The sequence below is a fragment of the Pseudophryne corroboree genome, chromosome 8 (assembly GCF_028390025.1).
Source record: "Pseudophryne corroboree isolate aPseCor3 chromosome 8, aPseCor3.hap2, whole genome shotgun sequence".
Lineage (NCBI taxonomy): Eukaryota > Metazoa > Chordata > Amphibia > Anura > Myobatrachidae > Pseudophryne > Pseudophryne corroboree.
The window spans coordinates 117,663,408-117,670,029 of NC_086451.1; the positions used below are offsets into that span (position 1 = coordinate 117,663,408).

Consider the following 6,622-nt stretch of genomic DNA (forward strand, 5'->3'; position numbering starts at 1 on the left):
CTCTTATTAATAAGAGATTAGATAAATCTGAGTCTCAGAACCCGGTATGGAAAAGATTTGTGGAGGATGTGTTATCACAGGTCCAGACCCCCTCGGGGTCACATAAACGTTCGTTTACTCAGTTAGCAGACACAGATACCGACACGGACACTGACTCCAGTGTCGACTATAGTGATTCCAGATTAGACCCAAAATTGTGGCAATAAAAGACCTGTTACATATCTCCGAAGGACCCTGCTGTTCCTGATACTAGGGTCTGTATGTTTAAGGGGAAATTTTTTGAAAAAATGAGGGAAAATCCTGACAAAAAGTTTCTGATTCCCAAAAGGATTCAAATGGCGTATCCGTTCCCCTCAGGGGATAGAGAAAAGTGGGAGTCACCTCCCATTGTGGACAAGGCGCTATCACGGTTGTCTAAAAGGGTGGCTTTACCGTCTCCTGACACAGCAGCCCTTAAGGATCCTGCGGATCGTAGACAGGAAAATACGCTAAAATCCATTTTACGTCACCACAGGTACACTACTCAGACCAGCTATTGCATCTGCGTGGGTGAGTAGTGCTATCGAAAAGTGGGCAGATAACTTGTCATCTGATATAAATACCCTGGATAGGGATACCATCCTTTTAACGCTGGGTTATATCAGGGACGCTGCACCCTACCTAAAGGAGGCTGCGAGAGATATTGGCCTCTTGGGATCAAGGGCCAATGCCATGGCAGTCTCAGCTAGGAGAGCATTGTGGATTCATCAATGGAATGTTGATGCTGACTCTAAGAAAGCTATGGAGTCTCTACCATTTAAAGGTGGTGTATTGTTTGGTGAAGGTCTCGCTGAGTTGGTATCTACGGCTACCGCGGGTAAGTCGTCATTTTTGCCTTATGTTCCTCCACAACAAAAGAAAGCTCACCACTTGCAGATGCAGTCCTTTCGGCCAAATAAATACAAAAAAGGCCGAGGTTATTCCTTCCTTGCTAATGAGGAAGAGGAAAAGGTAAAAGATCTCAGGCCGTGGCAGGTTCTCAGGAGCAGAAGTCCTCCCCGGCTTCTGCCAAATCCACCGCATGACGCTGGGGCTCCGCTGCGGGAGTCCGCACAAGTGGGGGCACGTCTCAAGCTCTTCAGTCAATTCTGGGCTCGTTGGGCCCTAGACCCGTGGATTATAGAAATAGTGTCCCAGGGGTACAAACTGGAGTTTCAAGACGTCCCCCCTCGACGTTTTTTCAAATCAGCCTTACCAGCTTCTCTTCCGAACAGGGATGCAATGCAATACAAAAGTTGTGTCTGAATCAAGTCATTGTCAGGGTTCCCCCGGCACAACAGGGAGAAAGCCTGTTTGTGGTTCCGAAGCCGGACGGCTCGGTCAGACCAATTCTGAACCTAAAGTCCCTCAATCTTTACCTAAGAAAATTCTAATTCAAGATGGAATCTCTCCGAGCAGTGATCTCCAGTCTCGAGGAAGGGGATTTCATGGTGTCGGTCGACATAAAGGATGCCTACTTACACATCCCCATATATCCTCCGCAACAGGCTTACCTGAGGTTTGCTACTCAGGATTGTCATTACCAATTTCAGACGTTGCCGGTTGGTCTGTCCACGGCTCCGAGGATTTACACCAAGGTAATGGCGGAAATGATAGCTTTCTTTCGCAGGCAAGGAGTCACAATTATCCCTTACCTGGACGATCTCCTGATAAAAGCGAGATCCAAAGACAAGCTGGAGCAGGACATTGCGCTCTCCCTGACAGTTCTGCAACAATATGGTTGGCTCCTAAACCTGCCGAAGTTGCAGTTGAATCCGACGAAGCGGATGTTGTTTTTGGGAATGATTCTGGACACGGAATTACAGAGTTTTTCTTCCAGAAGAGAAGGCTCTGGAAATTCAGAGTTTGGTCAAACAAATTCTGAAACCAGCGAGAGTATCAATTCATCAATGCACTCAGTTGCTGGGGAAGATGGTGGCGGCCTACGAGGCCATTCAGTTTGGCAGATTCCATGCCAGAGTGTTTCAGTGGGACATATTGGACAAGTGGTCCGGATCCCATCTGCACATGCACCGGAAAATAATTCTATCCTCCAAGACCAGAATCTCATTCCTGTGGTGGCTGCACAGCTCTCGCCTCCTAGAGGGACGCAGGTTTGGGATCCATGACTGGATCCTAGTAACCACGGATGTGAGTCTCCGGGGCTGGGGAGCAGTCACACAGGGGGAAACCTTCCAGGGAAAATGGTCAAGCCAGGAAGTTTGTCTACACATAAATGTTCTGGAGTTAAGGGCCATTTACAATGGCTTTCTTTAAGCGGAACGTCTTCTTCGCAACCGGCCCATCCTAATACAATCAGACAATATAACAGCAGTAGCACACATAAACTGCCAGGGCGGAACAAAGAGCAGGGCGGCGATGGCAGAGGCCACAAAAGTACTCCGCTAGGCGAAAAGACATACAAGCGCTCTGTCAGCAATCTTCATTCCAGGAGTGGAGAACTGGGAATCAGACTTCCTCAGCAGACACGATCTCCATCCAGGAGAGTGGGGTCTTCATCAAGAGGTCTTTGCAGAAGTGACAAGTCTTTGGGGAATTCCTCAAATAGACATGATGGGGTCTCGCCTAAACAAGAAACTTCAGAGATATTGTTCCAGGTCGAGGGACCCTCAAGCAATAGCGGTGGACGCGCTGGTAACACCCTGGGTGTTTCAGTCGGTGTACTTGTTTCCTCCGCTTCCACTCATTCCAAAGGTGCTAAAGATCATAAGAAGAACAAAGGTTCAGGTGATCCTCATTGCTCCGGACTGGCCAAGGAGGGCTTGGTATCCCTTGCCTCTTCCTCTACGAGAGGACCTGTTACAGCAGGGGCCGTGCGTGTACCACGACTTACCACGGCTACGTTTGACGGCTTGGCGGTTGAACGCCGGATCCTAGCCCGAAAGGGTATTCCCAGTGAAGTTATTCCCACACTTCCTCAGGCTAGAAAAGGAGTAACGTCTAAACATTATCACCGTATTTGGAGAAAATATGTGTCTTGGTGTGAATCCAAGAAGGCTCCTACGGAAGACTTTCAACTAGGGCGTTTTCTCCATTTCCTGCAAGCAGGTGTATGCGGGCCTAAAGTTAGGCTCGATTAAAGTACAAATTTCGGCCTTATCGGTTTTCTTTCAAAAGCAATTGGCCTCCTTTCCAGAAGTTCAGACTTTTGTGAAAGGAATTTTTCACATCCAACCTCCATTTGTGGCACCATGGGATCTTAACGTGGTGTTGCATTTTCTTCAATCACATTGTTTTGAACCTTTACAGAAGGTTGAGTTGAAATTTCTCACTTGGAAAGTGGTAATGCTATTGGCCTTAGCATCCGCAAGGCGGGTGTCTGAGTTAGCGGCTTTGTCTCACAAGAGTCCTTATTTAATCTTCCATAATGAGAAAAAGCGGAGTTGAGGACTCGTCAACAATTTCTGCCGAAGGTGGTTTCATCGTTCCACATGAACCAGCCTATTGTGGTACCAGTGGCTACTGACACATTTGCGGAGTCAAAATCTCTTGATGTTGTCAGGGCCTTGAAAATTTATGTCGCCAGAACGGCTCAACTTAGGAAAATGGAAGCTCTGTTTATCCTGTATGCTGCCAACAAGATTGGAATGCCTGCTTCCAAGCAGACTATTGCGCGCTGGATCTGTAATACGATTCGGCATGCTCATTCTACGGCTGGATTGCCGTTACCGAAATCAGTGAAGGCCCACTCTACCAGAAAAGTGGGCTCATCCTGGGCGGCTGCCCGAGGAGTTTCGGCATTACAACTCTGCCGAGCAGCTACTTGGTCGGGTTCAAACACTTTTGCGAAATTTTACAAATTTGATACCCTGGCAGGTGAGGACCTCATGTTTGGTCAATCGGTGCTGCAGAGTCATCCGCACTCTCCCGCCCGTTCTAGAAATTTGGTATAAACCCCATGGTTCTTATGGTGTCCCCAGCATCCTCTAGGACGTATGAGAAAATAGGATTTTAATACCTACCGGTAAATCCTTTTCTCTTAGTCCGTAGAGGATGCTGGGCGCCCGTCCCAGTGTGTAGTGTATCTGCAGTTATTAATTATGTTTACACACGGGTTGTGTTACGTTATGGTCAGCCTGTTGTTGACGTTGTTCATGCCGTTGACTGGAGTTTCTGTTAAATGCCATGTTGTACGGCGTGTTTGAGGTGTGAGCTGGTATGTGTCCCACCTTAGTTAACAATAAATCCTTTCCTCGAAATGTCCGTCTCCCTGGGCACAGTTCCTATAACTGGAGTCTGGAGGAGGGGCATAGAGGGAGGAGCCAGTTCACACCCATTCAAAGTCTTAAAGTGCCCATGTCTCCTGCGGATCCCGTCTATACCCCATGGTTCTTATGGTGTCCCCAGCATCCTCTACGGACTAAGAGAAAAGGATTTACCGGTAGGTATTAAAATCCTATTTTTTTTAAGCTGATATTTATGTGATGGTTATGCACAAAATAGTCTAACTTGGTGAAGTGAAATGAGAAAATTGTATATAAATTTCTCATACGTCCTAGAGGATGCTGGGGTCACCATTAGAACCATGGGGTATAGACGGGATCCGCAGGAGACGTGGTCACTTTAAGACTTTTAAAGGGTGTGAACTGGCTCCTCCCTCTATGCCCCTCCTCCAGACTCCAGTTTTAGAATTGTGCCCAGTGAGACTGGACGCACTACAGGGGAGCTCTACTGAGTTTCTCTGAAAATACTTATGTTAGGTTTTTTATTTTCAGGGAGGCTGCTGGCAACAGTCTCCCTGCATCGTGGGACATAGGGGAGAGAAGTATGACCAACTTCTAGTGAGTTCAATGGCTCTGCTTCTGGCTACAGGACACCATTATCTCCTGAGGGTGCTGATCGCTGGGTACGCCTAGATGCCCACTCCCGTAGCCTGCCGTCACCCCCTTACAGAGCCAGAAGTCAGAAGACAGGTGAGTAGCAGAAGAAAGAAGACTTCTTCTCCAGTGACGGCTTTCTGAGGAACAGCGCAGCGTATGGAACAGCGCAGCGTATGGAACAGCGCAGCGTATGGAACGCTGCGCGCCATGCTCCCACACATTTCAGGCACTGCAGGGTGCAGGGCGCGGGGGGGGGGGGGGCGCCCTGGGCAGCATAAAATCCTCTTTGTAACACTGGCACATAAGGGCATATAGTGCGGTGGCACTGTCCTAACCCCCGCCAGTATAAAAATTTAGTAATCCACGCTGAGGAGAAGCACGCCATTGCGGGGGCGGGACTTCTTCCTCAGTCAGCCAGCACACCACTCGGTGCTATTTTTCCCTCCTAGGACGCTGATCCTTCCTTCACCACTGTATCAGGGTGCAAAAAGAACAAGGGGGGCGAAGTTAAATTAGTGCTGTGTATATTTAAGTATATACTGTTATATGAATAAAAGGGCGCTGCAGGTCTGTGGGCAAACTTTGTTGTACAGTTCTTTGCTATGAACGCTGGGTTGTGAGCTGACAAAATCCTCTCTGTGTCCCTTGACAGATTTTACAGTCGATCCTTGTGGTTCATAAACGTGATGAATGAGAGTTCACACGGCTCTGTTACGACTCGGCACATTACTCCTCTGATTAAAGGATCTGTCCCCTATAAGCTTCGGAGTGTCTGTGGGGTGTTTGCACATGTATGTAGCATGGCTGACAGGGTTGTCTTCCTTTGAGGAAATTTTAGTAGGGACACAGATGTGTATATATATATATATATATATATATGTGTGTGTGTGTGTGTGTGTGCAACTATATATATATATATATATATATATATATATATATATATATATGTGTGTGTGTGTAACTATATTTGTATATATATATATATATATATATATATATATATATATATATGTGTGTGTGTGTGTATAACTATATATATATATATATATATATATATATATATATATAATATATGTGGTGGACCTACCGACGCCACTGAAAACGTGTATGGGTGAAAATATTGCGTTATAATATGGCTGAGTCTCAGGCACAACCCTGGAGACAGTCTGTGGAAGAGGTGTTTTTTCCAAAGGTTTGTTTTTCATCCACACTAGAGCCCTCGGGGTCGCCTAACATTGTCTCTATAATGCACACTGATACCGACACGGACTCTGAATCCTGTGTCGACACTAGTTTTCCAGAATGATTCCGAAATTAACTAGGAATATTCAGTACATGATTGTAGCTATAAGGGTTGTCTTAGACAATACGGAGTACCCTTCTGTACCAACAAGAAGATTTACCTATATAAAGAAGTGGACAGGGGGAGTCACCCCCCATTTTAAGAAGGGTCCTACCACGGTTAACAAGAAAAGTGACTCTGCCTGCATCTGGGTCATCTGTCCTTAAGAGCCGACAGACCGCACGTTGGAGTGTACATTAATATTTAATTATACAACCCATGAGACATTTCTCAAGACTACATTGCATGTGCGTGAATGAGTAGGGCTATTGCAAAGTGCTCTGATAATTTCATCATCCAGTATTGACGCGAGCTATGGTTGAGATTCTCCTAACGTTCGATCATATATAGTATGCTACGTCATCCATGCGTGGAGCCGTGACCGAGAATTCACCAGTGTAAGGCGCAGCCTGCTTCCAAA

At 46.6% G+C, this 6,622-nt stretch overlaps 1 pseudogene; it reads left to right on the plus strand.

The window, feature by feature from the left end:
• The first annotated feature begins 5,523 nt into the window (after positions 1–5,523).
• LOC134953872 (small nucleolar RNA U13) lies at positions 5,524–5,599 on the plus strand (annotated as a pseudogene).
• The last annotated feature ends 1,023 nt before the right edge of the window (positions 5,600–6,622 follow it).